The 16,505-nt window shown below is 34.4% G+C and overlaps 1 non-coding gene across 1 annotated transcript; it reads right to left on the bottom strand.

Annotated features, from left to right (window-relative positions):
* Nucleotides 1-336: 336 nt before the first annotated feature.
* TRNAG-UCC (transfer RNA glycine (anticodon UCC)) lies at nt 337-408 on the bottom strand. The gene has a single exon. It is a non-coding gene; the product is annotated as a tRNA-Gly (tRNA).
* Nucleotides 409-16,505: the final 16,097 nt, after the last annotated feature.

Raw genomic sequence — 16,505 nt, 5'->3', positions numbered from 1 at the left:
AAATAGGAAAAATAATGTTGGCTCTAATCCTTAATTTTAACTTTATCCTCTCAAACAACTCTAGTACTTGCTCAATTTCATAAGTGGTACATAAATAATGTGGTACGCGAGGCAACATATCTCTCTCAAGCATGCTATCAAACTCAAATCAAGCATAGGATCAATGCCTCTACATTTAACCTACATATCTATAAAAGCATTGGCAACATGGAGACACAATTTTGAAAACTCATTTCATAAATCGATTGCAAAAATATTTGGGTGTTCACATTTTTCATTTTTGAAACATAAACAAAAAGGAAAGTGTATTGGACCAACAATATAAAATGAAAAGGATGCGTTTGCCGGGAGTCGAACCCGGGTCTATTGCTTGGAAGGCAATTATCCTAACCGTTGGACTACAAACGCCTGTCGGGTGTGTATTACTTGATTTTTACTAAAGCTAAAATATCACTTGTCACAAACTTCCTATGCGACATTTGTTATATTTGGTTTCCACGTGATATTCTATGCGTCTAAAGTAAACTGAATAAAGTTTTTCCTAAATATTTTTAAAAGAAGAAAATACAAAAATTATAAGTTGAAGTTAAATTTTATATAAATTAGTTTATAAAAATTAATATAAAAGACTTTCTACAAAATTAATTTACATACAAGTTTATTTTATTTTATTTTTCTTCTTATATTCTCTTAGGAATATTTTTAGAGAAAATTCTCTATATACATTATCCGATAAGTTATAATAAATTTATAGTTTAAATATGTTTTAGTCTCTCAAATTTAAAATTAATATTTTTAGTTCTTGTAATTTTTAAAATTTTTGTTTTAATCTTTTAAGTCACTAATAATATATTTAGAAGTAACAAATTGAGATAGTTTTACAATCTCAATTAGATTCAATGTGATGATTTTACTAACAAAGACACAAACCGGTAGATTTTATACGATAATATTTGACAGATTTCTTGACAAAATTTGAGTATAAATATTAAGATAATTTTTTTTTAAAAATTACAGGAACTAAAAAATAACAATTTTAAATTTGATGGAAATTTAATTTTAGTTTTTACCCAACTTAAGTAAATAAGACTGAATTGTACAATCAACTTATGCTGATAAAATTTATGTTGGAATTTGGAAATCATTTTGATCTAATTTAACTTGCTCTAAAAATTATTTAGTCCAATATGAATGGACCTTATCAAAAAATTTGAAGAAAAAAAGTATTAATACATCATTTATGCATAATTTTATAATTAATAAGATATTTTTAATATGTACGAGGATAGAGTTTAATTGATAGTGCAACTAAAAGACGAACAAAATAATGATAACAATAATCATTAAAGTATATCATTATCTAAGATGTGATGAAAGAATAATGGGATGAGTTGTTGGAAAACTCCAATAATTTATAATATTTTTTAATGATTTAAGTGGTAGATAAGAGATAATATCCTTAAGATTAGTGAGTAGGAAATCAATGAGATGTTGGAGATCTTAGGTTAAATACTATTTTTTTTACTTAGTAATTAACTGAAATTTAGTAGCATCATTCTCTATTTAGTGGTTAGTTGAAACTTAATAGTGTTTAGTTTGACCTGAAATTTTACTTGTCAAACTCACAGTCAACAAAGATCTACTATAAATATTTCATACATGAAAAGAGATTTCGTTGAGTGGATATCCTCGGAATTTTACACCTGGAGCTAATGAATCTCTTTGAATAATATGTTTATTAAAATAAGATTTTAATTGTTACAGGAGTGTTAAACCTATATTATGAGAAATATAAACTCCGTACTAGATCTCGAATCATTTGTATTAATCTACCATAACATTTATTTGATGATATTGTATGTTAACATATACATTAATGCATGTTTATATATTTTTAATTTTGGGATTGAAACTTATATTTATGTGTGAAAGATACGATACTCTCTTACATTATTTTGTAATAAGCTAAATTTATTTTTGATATATTGAGATCACATATATATTTTTTTTATAAAAATAGACTTCATCACGTTATTACTCCTAAATGTATTGTCTCTACATAGTTGTTTAATATATTAATTTAAAAATATGACAATTTTATTATATGTCATTAAAATGGTATAATACTTTTTAGTACATGCATGTATATAAAAATAGTATAATGTGTTAAAGTAAGTTACTATTTTACATTAAAAAAAACTATACATTTAAAAATAATATTATATTATTTATTGTTAATAAATATTTAAGAAGTGAGCTTTAAAAAATGAACTATGAGTAACTTATAACTAATAAAAGACTGGTGAAACTACTGGAATGAAACCTCATGATAAAAGATCAAAGTAATATACATATAATTCTAAATTAAACTTTACTCTCATCATTATTAATTCTTATTAATAAATAAAACTAGAGTGAATTGGCTAATACTTACAAGTCCACAATTGATTAGCCTGATCCGACGGAACTAAAATAACATAAATTAAGGTCTCACAGATATAAAATCAAATAATATTCTTACCTGAATTATGAAGGGCAGCGATCTTCGGCTCAAAAATAAACATTCAAGAGTATTATATTGTTTAAATGATGGTTGTTGTTGCCTTATATATCATGATTCACGAGGCCTAATTTTAATAGACCTAGCTTACTTACTTTCCTCGTGTAAAACATATTCCCATTGTATACACATAAAATAATTTGTCATTTGAAATGTGATGGACCATTCTTATAGTTACTTGGATTTTTCCGGGTTCATTTTTCCTAGGGGAAACTGCATATATTAATTAAGGAAATTTAATAATTTAATCGATGAATAGGACCGTAAGATTAACTTCCTAAATTTATTCCCTAATCTCGGGTTAGGACTTTGTCCAAAATAATCAACACCTATATTTTTTTAAGTCCCTCGAATTTGCTAAAAGCATGGTATCAGATAAAACAAAATACATTTAGTGTATCTTTATTTATATAAAATTCATGGAACAAAACAAATAAAATAAAATACAAGACAAAAACTTATTTTTTTTTTTACTTAAAAATTATATGTTAGACAATTTTTTCCTGCATAAAAATAGTTAGGTGATTTTTGAGAGAAAAAAAATTCTTTCATGTCCAAAAATTACAATTCTTAGAAATCATAATTTTCATGATTAAATTTGAATGATTAGTTATAAATATTTTTAAAAATATTTATAAGTATTATTTTAAAATTTAAGACTTTTTTTTACATTAATTAAATAAATTAAGACAACGTAATATTTTTATTATAGTAAAACATTCATTTTAATTCAAGAATGTTATATTTATATATCTGCATGCAAACAATTTGGTAGAAAGTTGGTATAAAAATATTTTTAAAAAATTATATTTTCTAGAAATATAATTTTTTAGATAGTAAATCAAATGTGAAAAACTAACATTTTTCAATTTCAAATTCTTAAAAAAATAAAAATAAAAATATTTCATGCATCAAATATTCTTAAAAAACAAAAACACTCAATTAAATATGTACTTTGATCTTTTGCCTATATTAATGTTGCACTTCCATAACTATTATTGTTGTTGATATCATTGTTATTATCGTTACTATAATAGTGTTATTATTATTACAACTATTTTTATTGTTGTCTATTTTTATTAGTATCATTGTTACCTATTAAGATTTTTAATAGGAGTTTGTTAAGATAAATAATATTAAAAATATACTATTTTATTTGCATGTTAGTTATTTATTAAATAATATACAAAGTAAAAAAAAAATTGTCATTAATTAAGGTTGTTATTCTTTAATTACATTTAAACTTTAATTTTAATAGTCTACACAATAAAAAAAACAGCATTTAAGATGAACATTAATTATTAAAATCAAATATAAGTTATATAAATATGTAGAGTGGTGACTTGAAACATTTTTCCACTTAAGAAACTTCGTATGAGTTAAGAGGAAGAAAGAGTGGTGCACTAGACACCGACTATTTTGAATATTCTCTGAATGAGAAAATCAGAGTGGGGAAGCAAGCTGTGCAATAACGTATTAATTGGAGTGGATCTTGACGGCTTTGCACAAAATCAAATTGAAATTGAAATTGAAAATGAAAGTAAAACAAAACTACCAAAAAGAGGACGCCGGCGGCATAGCCCATCACCTAACTTAGGGAACGCTCGCTATTCTGGAAATATGAAATTAAACCACATTTTCACTAATGCCACTCTAGTTCAATAAAGCCACACCTATCTAACTCTATTTGACTTGGAAAATAGTAGGGAGTAGGGAGTAGGGACCATGTATGCTTCAACAAAAGTTGAAGTCCAAGTCTGTCTTTCTCTCTTTTCATCCTATAAATATAACACAACCCCTCTTTAGCCTCTCCACAAACATTACACTTCATTTCTTGTCTTCTCACACATTCTCTGTCCATGCCTCGCCTTGCCTTTCATCTCATTCTATTCTTCATTCTCTTTGCTTCCCTGTGTTCATGTCCAGAAGGCAGAAAGCTTCACGTGGGTGCACACAAACATGGCAACAAGCTTGACCCATCTTCGTTTCAGAGTTCCCTTCCAAAGGGCACTGTCCCTTCTTCCACGCCAAGCAGGAAAGGCCACTCTACCGTCGTCGATGAGAAGCTCATTGCGCGACACCTCATAACCACTCAACCACTTCTTCTGCGATCCGTTCCAAGCCCCGGTGCAGGACACTGATAAGCTTCAATCTTGTTATTTCTTCCCAAATTCAAATGTCCAACACATTTTTTTATTTCTTCACTTTTCTTGTCATATTCTTTCTATAGATTGGTTACCAGAAATTAAATATAGGGATACTTGATTGAATGTATAAAGGTAGTAATAGTATATATGCTTCTGTTTTTCTCTGTTTTGAGATTATCAGCAATGCTTTTAGATTTTCATTTTTGAGTAGAAATATGTATACACATAGTGACAATTTTGTCTTCTACACATGTTCAACTTCTAGTTTGGTTTGTACAAACAATTGTTACATAAACATAGTCTTAATTAATTGAAATATTACCTTTTGTGGCTTCGGAACTTATAAGGTTTACCCTTTTCCGTTTTGGAAGTCATTAGATAATCTGATTTCAAATTACAGAAAGAAAAAAAAAAAAAAAAAAACTCCAAAAAAATATGATGAAAATGAGAGTACAAAATCTGCCCTTGTTTTTCAACGAAGCTAACTTGCTCGAATACTATTGGATAATCATTTTCATTTTGTTTCCTCAATGATGTTTATAGCAATGTTCGGAAAAAAAAAAATTATAAGCATATACTTTACTTGCTTGTGAATTGAGATTTTTTGATAATATTTTGTTAGAGATCACATAAATCATGAGATTGTCAACTATAATTGAATTTGGGGTTATTTTCTGTGAATTATTAACTTTATTTTTTAAACATACTGAATTTTACATGCTAGCTATGTCAAGAGAAATATTAAATTTGAACCCCCAATTTTCCGTAAGGTGTAATTAATTTTGGAAGCAAAATTTAGCAATTTCATTTTATATAATACATACTCCTAGTCGATTTGATATCATGGGAAGTCGAAGAAAAATTGGTGTTGCTACCTATTTGAAATTCTTTCCATGGTACCATATATTCTTTTTGGAATAAAAAGCCCTTCATTTTAAAGCAAGATATCCATTACCCATTTTCAGTGCTTAGTACCCAAACGAAGAAGGAAAAAATGGTATTGGATTTGGTTCTACTATTCCGAACAAAAAAAAAACAAAAGTGGTCTTCCACTTGGTTGCATTTTCGCAAAGAAAAACGATACATCTTTCAAAATTTTCGACCGAAAGAACCTCCGAACTTTTAAAATTATAAAATATTGAAATTAAATAAATGTTTTAAATAAGATTATTTACACAGATGTGAATTGTTTATAGATTCGGAAGATGATTTGGATGAATGTTTTGGGAAGATATATCAAAACTGTTTGGCCAATCAATAACGCGTCCAAGATGGGATCACCGTCTCGTGTCATTTGACTATTGCAGCTTGTGACGTTGCACCTTACATTTTGTATAGTATTGTAAATATAAAACATGTATAAATTTTTTTTAAAAAAAATGGGTTAACTTGTGAACTTCACGTTTCAATGATAAACGTGAGCAGCTATTCATTGACTTATGTCATGGAATTTTCTTGTCATTTTTTCTTTTCTTCAAAGAAAATATGTCTTTTTCGAACTGAGGTTGCGTGCTTGAACAAAAATTCAAACTCACTACAAAGTCGTCAACCACGTATATTTTTCCCAACACACAATGTGCATCTTTTGGAATCAAGAAGGTTCATGTTTTTTTTCCCATTCTCCGATCCCTTTCAATTCATATTTCAAAGATCTGATTAGATTCGCATTGCTTTTAGTTGAGTTACGTCTTTGTATAATCCTGTACTACATATTGGGTTCATTTTGCATTTCCTATTTTCTTTACTCTCTAAAATCACAACGCTTCGCACATCATAGACTCTCCCCTTAGATGTCCACTAAGAACCGATGTTCAATTTAGTTACTCAACTCTCGTTTTTTCAAGAAACTAAGTACAATCTAATTGAGACTGAGAAACACCAAACAGAGGCCAAGAACTTGGCTAGCTGCAGAGAACATAGAACAAGTTCCCAAATTAACATGGGAAGTCTCGATATATATGAAGTTGAAACATAAGTAGAATTTGTAGAAGAATCCAGCCACCAAAACAAGACAAAAGATCTTTCGGTGGAGAAGAAAAAAATCAAAAGGGAAAATTACGATTTTGCCCCTAAGCTTTAGGATATTTACGAGATTGTCCTTGGAGCTTCAACTATAAATAGGCCTCCCCATTTCACTTGTAAATCAACTCAGAAATTACTCAAAAACACAAGTTTCCTCTTGTAGAGTGAGTGTTTGTTGAGTGAAGAGTTCTGTATTCCCACAATTTGTGGAAGGTGGTAATAAAATATTTTCGGAGTTGGTCCCGTGAATGTAGCCCTAGTGTAAGGGTGAACCACGTAAAATTCTTGTGTTGTCTACTTTCTTTTCTTTCTTTGTCTATCATCATCTAGCTAGTTTTATTTATTTGTTGCCGCCTATATGGCTGGATCCGCCTAAATGGCTGGTTTTATTAACATGTTTCTGCTTTCTTACCTAACAACTGGTATCAGAGCCGGTTGTTTCTGCTAAACAGCTGGCGAGAGTACTGTTCAAGTAAATAGTATTTTGTGAAAAAAAAAAAAAATACTATTTACGTGAATAGTGAATAGTGCAAATTGGTCTTCATCACCAATTTGGCAGAAGTTTGCAGAAGCGATCCGAGAAGAAGCAGATAAGTCATGGAGAGCAACACAGGCACCATGGTGAAATTGACGGCAACAAATTATTCATTGTGGAAGTCAATGATGGAGGATCGTCTTAATTTATTGGACCTTTACGATCCAATTGAAGGCGATGGATCGAAGCCCGAAAAGATGTCCGATGGTGATTGGAAGAAATTAAAGAAGAAGACTTTAAGTACCATCCGTCAATGGGTGGATATTACTCTCTATAATCAAGTGTCCAAAGAAACAGATCCCCAAGTTCTTTGGAAGAAGCTAGAGAGTATGTACGAGACAAAGAATGCTCAATCAAAAATATTCATGATGCGAAAGCTCATGAATTTGAAACTACAAGAAGGACGAGCCGTAGCGGAGCACCTGAATGACTTCGAAGGCCTAGTCATGCAACTAATTTCAGCAGGCTTAACGCTTGAAGATGAGATGCAAGCATTGCTACTCTTGGGGTCATTACCAGACAGTTGGGATACTTTAGTAGTATCCTTAAGTAATTCTGCACCAGAAGGCAAAGTATCATTGAATATGGTAAGAAATAGCATACTCAATGAGGAGATCCGAAGAAGAGATGCTGTCAAAAATGAGACTCATGCTCTTGTCACAGAACGCAGGAGTCGAAGTAAAAGCAGAACACCAAGAGGGCATAGAGATCATTCCAAGTCCAGGGAGAGACGCAGTTGCTACAACTGTGGCAAGCCAGGCCATCTCAAGAAAAATTGTAGATTCCTGAAGAAGGAAATCCAGGACAAGAATCAGGCAAATGACAGAAACACTGCAGCAGCAACATCAGCCAGTGATGATGAAATAACACTCTTATGTAATCAAGGAGAGTGTTGTCATATTGCAGAACCAGATGAGGAATGGATTATCGACTCGGCTGCCTCATACCATTGTGTTCCCAAGAGGGAATACTTTACCACCTACAGAAAAGGAGATTTTGGCCACGTGAACATGGGGAACAAAAGTACTTCACAAATAGTGGGAATTGGTGACATCCACTTACAAACTGGTGTTGGGTGCACATTAATACTAAAAGATGTGCGGCATATTCCAGATATACGTTTGAACCTGATTTCTGTGAATGTGCTGGACAAGGAAGGATATGAACATTCCATGAAAGGTGGCAGATGGAAACTCACCAAGGGAAGCTTGGTGGTAGCAAAAGGGAAGTTATGTTGCACGCTTTACAAGACATATGTAAAGGTGTGTAAAGGACAACTAAATGCAGTGGAAAATGATGCTTCACCTAATTTATGGCACAGACGACTGGCGCACATAAGTGAGAAAGGATTACAACTTTTGGCCAAGCAGTCCCTTATTCCTCAAGCCAAAGGAGATTTTTTGAACCCTTGTGATTATTGCGTATTCGGTAAGCATCATAGAGTATCATTCAAAAAGAGCTCCAATCGGAAAAAGAATAAGTTGGAGCTAGTACATTCTGATGTATGTGGTCCCATGGAGGTAGAATCACTTGGTGGCAATAAATACTTTGTCACATTTATTGATGATGCTTCACGAAAGACATGGGTATACCTGCTACAAGCAAAAAGTCAGGTATTCCAATGTTTTCAGCAGTTTCATGCCATGGTAGAAAGGGAAACAGGAAAACAGTTGAAGTGTATCCGAACAGATAATGGTGGAGAATACATCTCAAAGGAGTTTAAAGATTATTGCTCCAAGTATGGTATTCGTCACGAGAAAACTGTTCCTGGCACACCTCAACACAATGGCATTGCAGAACGGATGAATCGTACAATTGTGGAGAAGGTACGATGTATGCTCAGAATGGCTAAACTACCAAAGCCATTTTGGGGAGAAGCTGTACAGACTGCTGTCTATCTCATCAACAGATTACCATCAGTACCATTGGGTTTTGATATTCCAGAGAGAGTTTGGGCAGGAAAAGAAGTAAGTTACTCTCATCTGAAAGTCTTTGGCTGCAAAGCATTTATGCACGTGCCAAAGGAACAAAGATCAAAGCTGGATGATAAAGCCATTCCTTGTGTTTTTGTTGGATACGGAAATGAGGAATTTGGTTACAAGCTATGGGATCCAGAAAGGAAGAGAATTGTCAGAAGCAGAGACGTAATATTCCATGAGCACGAGACGATAGAAGATCTAAAAGGTGGGGAAGCTGCAAAACCTATGGAAGATGGTGTTAATCCAACATCTCATGTTCCATCAGAATGTGCCACTGATGGAAGACAAACCCAAGAACCAGAACATGAGACAGAAGAGCCAGTTTTTGGGGATGAAGAAAGCGTAGATGAAGAAGTTGTTGTACCTGATACAGAGGCTAATGAGCAGGGGGAGCCATCCTATACCTCTGGGCAAGTAGAACCACAAATAAGAAGATCTACCAGAGAACGCCAACCATCTACAAAGTACCCCAGTTCTGAATACATCCTCATTGCTGATGAGGGAGAGCCTGAAAGCTTCCAAAAAGTGCAGTCTCATAAAGACAAAGGCTGCTGGGTGAAGGCAATGCAAGAGGAGATGGATTCTTTAAAAAGGAACAATACATATGAATTAGTACAGCTGCCAAAAGGAAGAAGAGTACTCAAAAATAAATGGGTATTCAAACTAAAGAAAGATGGTGATAAGCTAGTCAGACATAAAGCGAGACTCGTGGTAAAGGGTTTCAGCCAAAAGCAAGGTATTGACTTTGAAGAAATTTTTTCTCCAGTTGTTAAAATGTGTTCTATCAGAGTCATACTAGGACTAGTAGCAAGCATGGATCTGGAGTTGGAGCAGCTTGATGTAAAGACAGCATTTTTGCATGGTGATTTAGATGAAGAGATCTATATGGAGCAACCTGAAGGCTTTGAGGTCAAAGGAAAAGAGGATATGGTTTGCAAGTTGAAAAAGAGCTTGTATGGATTAAAACAAGCTCCACGACAATGGTATAAGAAGTTTGACTCATTCATAAAGAGTCAAGGTTTCAAAAGAACAGATGCAGATCCTTGTGTGTATATCAACAGATATCCAAATGGTAAATTCCTTATCCTTCTCCTATATGTGGATGATATGCTAATTGTAGGCCAAGATGTTCAAATGATCAAAAATCTGAAAGTAGAATTGTCAAAGGCATTTGACATGAAGGACATGGGCGCAGCAAAGCATATCTTAGGAATGGACATCATCAGAGATAGGAAAGCAGGAAAATTGTGGTTATCACAAGAAAGATATATTGAACGGGTTCTAGAGAGGTTCAATATGAAAAATGCTAAGCCTGTTATTACACCACTTGCTGGGCATTTCAAACTCAGCAAGAGATCATGTCCAATAATAAGGGAGAAAATGTCAACAATTCCATACTCTTCAGCAGTCGGAAGCTTAATGTATGCTATGGTGTGTACAAGACCAGATATCGCTCATGCTGTTGGCGTCGTGAGTAGGTATTTATCAAATCCCGGGAAGACACATTGGGAAGCAGTAAAATGGATCTTGAGATACTTGAGAGGAACATCCAAACTGTGTTTAAGATTTGGAGGAGCCAAACCAATTCTTGAAGGCTATACAGATGCAGATATGGCTGGAGACCTTGATGATAGAAAATCCACTTCAGGATATATATTTACTTTTTCAGGGGGAGCTATATCATGGCAATCTAAGTTGCAAAAATGCATTTCCTTATCCACAACTGAAGCAGAATATGTTGCGGCTACTGAAGCTGGAAAGGAGATGTTGTGGATGAAGAAATTTCTTCAAGAATTAGGGTTGAAGCAAGAGGAATACATAGTTTATTGCGATAGTCAAAGTGCTTTAGACTTGAGCAAGAACACTATGTATCATTCTCGGACCAAACATATTGATGTAAGATATCACTGGATTAGATTGGCCATTGAAAAACAGTTATTCCAGTTAAAGAAGATTCATACAGATAGAAATGCTGCTGATATGCTAACAAAGAATGTGACCAGAGAAAAGCTCAGACAATGTATCGAGCTTGTCGGAATGACTGTTTAGAATGTTTGGAAAATATGGCTGGAGGGGGAGATTTGTAGAAGAATCCAGCCACCAAAACAAGACAAAAGATCTTTCGGTGGAGAAGAAAAAAATCAAAAGGGAAAATTACGATTTTGCCCCTAAGCTTTAGGATATTTACGAGATTGTCCTTGGAGCTTCAACTATAAATAGGCCTCCCCATTTCACTTGTAAATCAACTCAGAAATTACTCAAAAACACAAGTTTCCTCTTGTAGAGTGAGTGTTTGTTGAGTGAAGAGTTCTGTATTCCCACAATTTGTGGAAGGTGGTAATAAAATATTTTCGGAGTTGGTCCCGTGGATGTAGCCCTAGTGTAAGGGTGAACCACGTAAAATTCTTGTGTTGTCTACTTTCTTTTCTTTCTTTGTCTATCATCATCTAGCTAGTTTTATTTATTTGTTGCCGCCTATATGGCTGGATCCGCCTAAATGGCTGGTTTTATTAACATGTTTCTGCTTTCTTACCTAACAACTGGTATCAGAGCCGGTTGTTAGGTAAGAAAGAAAAGATAAATAAATAAAACTAGCTAGATGATGATAGACAAAGAAAGAAAAGAAAGTAGACAACACAAGAATTTTACGTGGTTCACCCTTACACTAGGGCTACATCCACGGGACCAACTCCGAAAATATTTTATTACCACCTTCCACAAATTGTGGGAATACAGAACTCTTCACTCAACAAACACTCACTCTACAAGAGGAAACTTGTGTTTTTGAGTAATTTCTGAGTTGATTTACAAGTGAAATGGGGAGGCCTATTTATAGTTGAAGCTCCAAGGACAATCTCGTAAATATCCTAAAGCTTAGGGGCAAAATCGTAATTTTCCCTTTTGATTTTTTTCTTCTCCACCGAAAGATCTTTTGTCTTGTTTTGGTGGCTGGATTCTTCTACAAATCTGTAGAATTCACAAAGGTTGAAATTTCGGAGTTGGTTGAAGATAAGGAAAAGACTCTACTCACTCACTCTAGGCTCTTGAATGTTGAACCCAATAACATTTGTAGGGGTGTGTTTTGATTAGATGAAACATTAATTATAAGATATCTAGAGGATAGTTATGAGAGATAATGTTTGCAAAAATATTTTTTTGTCATGATTATTGTATTATGCAAATCATAACTATTCTCTTTGTATGATTTGAATTTTGTGTGTATACTTTGCACAAATTTTGTTTTTGAATTGTACATTTTGTATCAACTGATTCTCATCATAATAATAATAATAATTTTTGGCTTTAAAAAAACACATTAGTTCATTCTGTAAACATTATGATCACCCTAGCAGTAAAATTAGAGTAATATGTATGGGATTTTAAATTTGTTGCATTTAATATACTACTAAAAAAAAGTTTAAAATCTAATCGGTACATATGTTATTGTTCGATTTAATAATAAAATATGCATTCTGCAATTTTGGTCTTAATTACAACCCCGCATCTTGGATTATGTAGCAACTATTGATTTATCAGTGGTACTATGTGTTACAAAAAATACAAACGAATTGCATAAAAATTGAAATAAACAGTGGATTTCTAAAGTAAATATTGATAGAAAAATTTGAAACGTGAATCTTGACGAAAATTACTAGTCGTGTGATTTTGAAAAAAAAATGCATTAGTAAAGAATGTTACTTTTCTTAATTTATCTACGCACTTGGTGATGAATTGATTTCTTTATTTAATTTTTAGACGTTTTATAGTATTGTCCCAATTCCTTGTATAGTTGAGTTTTCACTTGACAATCTCCATGCTTGAAGAAATGTGAATACCCACGAATTGCTACTTTGAATTTGTCCCTTCTAAACAAACACAAGGGCTCCACAAACCACCACGCAGATGGAAAAAGATGGACACAAAATCAATGTGTCTAACTTGTGTTTGTGATTGTATTGATCCAAAACGTTATATATGCAATTTCAGGATAAAAAAGTTCTTAAAAGAAAATTCTCATAATAATCGGTCATAAATCTGTCTAAATTCTATAAATTTCATGTCAAAATAATTTATAAGAATAGATTAAGTCTAAATTCAGAATTATCTTATAAAAAGAGAATTGTCTTCACTTATACACTATATTATATTTTGATCAAATAACAATATTATAAAATCAATTTAAAATCTAAAAATTGTCTTTAATTTTATATTTTATTTTAACTATATTACTAATTATCGTAGAATTTTCAAATAAAAATATATAACAACATGGAATTGAAGAATCGGGCATAAAAGAATGATAATTAAAAGGCAATGACTATCATGAATTCATATGTCATGTAGTTTATGGTGGACTAGTAAAAAAATTTGTATTGTAAGTGTTATAGTGATCCATACTGTAACATTGTTAAAAAAAAAAAAAGGCTGATTCAGTAGCCCAGAACGGGCCGTTCCCAAACTGGAACGGGCCGTTCCAAGCTACTGAATTGAACTACAGATTGTAGTTGAGAACGGGCCGTTCTGGGAAGGAGAACGGACCGTTCTGGAGGGAGAACGGGACGTTCTGGAGGGAGAACGGGCCGTTCCGGATGAGTCCCGGAACGGGCCGTTCTGATTTCAGAACCGGCCGTTCTGGGCGTTAATTTTGTGCGTGATTTGGGAGTTCGGAACGGGCCGTTCCGAATTCGGTACGGGCCGTTCTGGGCCAATCCGAAAGTCTATAAATAGGGGGTTGGGGGCCTTCAGGAGTTTTGGAGTTTTTAGAGAGAAGTTTTAGAGAGAAGGTCTCTGGGTCAGTGAGCTCCTTTCTCTCCCAAATTTCTCTGTTTGACTCCTTTTCTCCTCTAGATCACTAACTCCTTCTGACTTTTCTTGAAATTCAGATTAGAAAGCTTGTTTTGGGAGGACTGAAGTTCCGAGTTGAGCCTCGAGGGGAAATTATACTTTTGTTCAGTCTTTGGCTATCTGAGCCAATCTTCAGGTAAGGGAAGCTAGAATGTTTGTTATTTAAGTTGCATGTGAGTTTAGAAACTCAATTGATGCATGGAAGTTGAGGATCCATGGCTGGATCGGAGAATTCGCTAATTGTTCAAAGTCTTGGAAAAAAAAATGGGGTTTCTGGTGAATTTGATGCATCAGATGGGTGCATGTTGATTCTAGGTTTATTTAAGTTGTATGGAGCCTATGTATTGTGTTTGCATGTGACTGGATTTGTTGGTTTGGATGAGAGTTTGTGAACTCTGTTACTGGAATTTAGGCCGGGCGCAGGTTGAATGCGCTAGGCGTGGATGAGTCTTGGGACTCTCAGGCTGGGATTAGGCTGGGCGAGCTCAGGCTACGCCGAGCGTGAATAAGTTTATGAATGAATTGATGCTTATGCATGTTTAAAGTTGAAGTTTTAGATCATGTATGTATGATATATGATGTATGGTGAGGTGTGATTCATATGTATGCTTTGTGATGATACGTATGAATGTTTGAATATGATATGACATGCGTATATGTTCATATGTGTATGATTGTTGATCATGATGGTGGGCAGACCATTATGATGTATGATGCATTATTGCATGTGATGCCTATGGCATGAGTCTAGCCTAGGACTTGAGGAGAGGAAAAATATTTTCGAACTGGAAGAGCTCACATAGAGTCTCTTGAGAGTGGTGCTTGGATAGGCCACTGATATATGAGAGTGGTGCTCTGGGAGGCCACTGGATTTGGGAGAGTGGTGCTCAGATAGGCCACTGGGTTGGGTGAGTCTCCTCTAAGTCCTTAGCTAGTGTTGGAGCGGGGTATGAGGTCGAGGGTTATTCCCTTAACCAAGTACTCGGGGAGGTGCGTGGATCCTTACGGATAGTCGGTGGGCGAACTCCACAATTGACTTGGTTAATGCATGCCAAGGTCGTGGTAAGCCCGTACCCAGCTGTGCTATACCTGACAGTGGATCTGGACTTCCAAGTGTGTAAGTGACATTATCCGAGTAAACCCGATAGAGGATTATATCCTGTTTAGCTGTGACCGAGCGGGCGCTTTGGGCGTGAAAACGGTTGGGGTGGTTTCGGTAGAATGGAATGTCACTTATACAGCTCTATTGTTGTGGAGATCTCCTAGGTGTATGCGTGACGACGCATTAGATGATTGATATGCATTGATATCTGTCATGAGATGCATTTATTGCATGATTATTAATATGATGAAGTGTGGTGTTTGACTTCATGATTGGTGGATTGTATTTTATGCATGAGTAGTATTGGATAGAGTGTATGGTGTGACTCTATGAATACGATTGTGTAGTATAGATTATTATGATTCATTTGTGAATTCTAGCTTACCCTTCTGTTTCCATGTGGTGGAACTGCGATGATCATACTTGGTATGGGAGCAGATCAGGGCTAGCTTGGAGTCGAGGTGACCGCTGCGAGACGGGGAGTTTGATCCTCGTGTTAGGGTTACCATTTTGGGTAGCGATTTTTGTCTGTTTGACCGGCACTAGGGAATATTATTTTTGGGATGACTGTACATATATGGCATTTTATTTTGTATTTAAAGAATTTGGTTATTTTTATTCTTATCTATACCTGTATGTATGAGTTATCCAATTTAATATTTTCCTTAGTTCACTAGTAGTAGTGCGATTCCAGTAAGTGTAGAGACCATGGCGGGTCGTTACACTTTTATGGTATCAGAGCCGGTCGAGTCTGTTAGGATGCTCTGTGGGGAGTGATCCTTCTATGTTTCTGTTGTGTCATATCTTTGATATGTGTTAATTTTGGTGAGTTGTAGTGGTAAAGTGTTAGTAAAAGAATGTTTGAATTCTTTTAGTATGGTGAGGTCTCAGTTTGATCATATCGCTAGAACTATGGAGATGATGGCCATAGTGATGCAATAGTAAAGTGCTTACTTTGCTTAGATGGAGGTGGGTAGAGCTGCGGTTGAGGCAGCTAGACCGGTGGTCTCTCAGGCAGAGTTCAGGAGATGTTAGCTTCTTCAGTTCAAGGGGGATTCAGATCTTGATGTGGCATATTAGTGGTTGTGTGAGATGGAGAAGATCTTCAGTGTTTTGAGATCTTCTGAGGAAAGGAAGTTGGCCTATGCAATATGTATACTGGCAGGCGAGGCTGAGTACTGGTGGAGAGACACCAAACAAATGTTAGAGAACAGGAGTGTACCTGTTGATAGGGATTGCATTAAGAGAGCCTGTCTGTTCTAGATTATGCTATGAGGTTTGAGCATTTAACTCGTTTCTACTCTCAGGCCATATC

This window comes from Cajanus cajan, chromosome 1, assembly GCF_000230855.2.
Source record: "Cajanus cajan strain Asha chromosome 1, NIPB_CcT2T_4, whole genome shotgun sequence".
Taxonomy (NCBI): Eukaryota; Viridiplantae; Streptophyta; class Magnoliopsida; order Fabales; family Fabaceae; genus Cajanus; species Cajanus cajan.
This window is presented reverse-complemented; position numbering and strand designations above follow the sequence as displayed.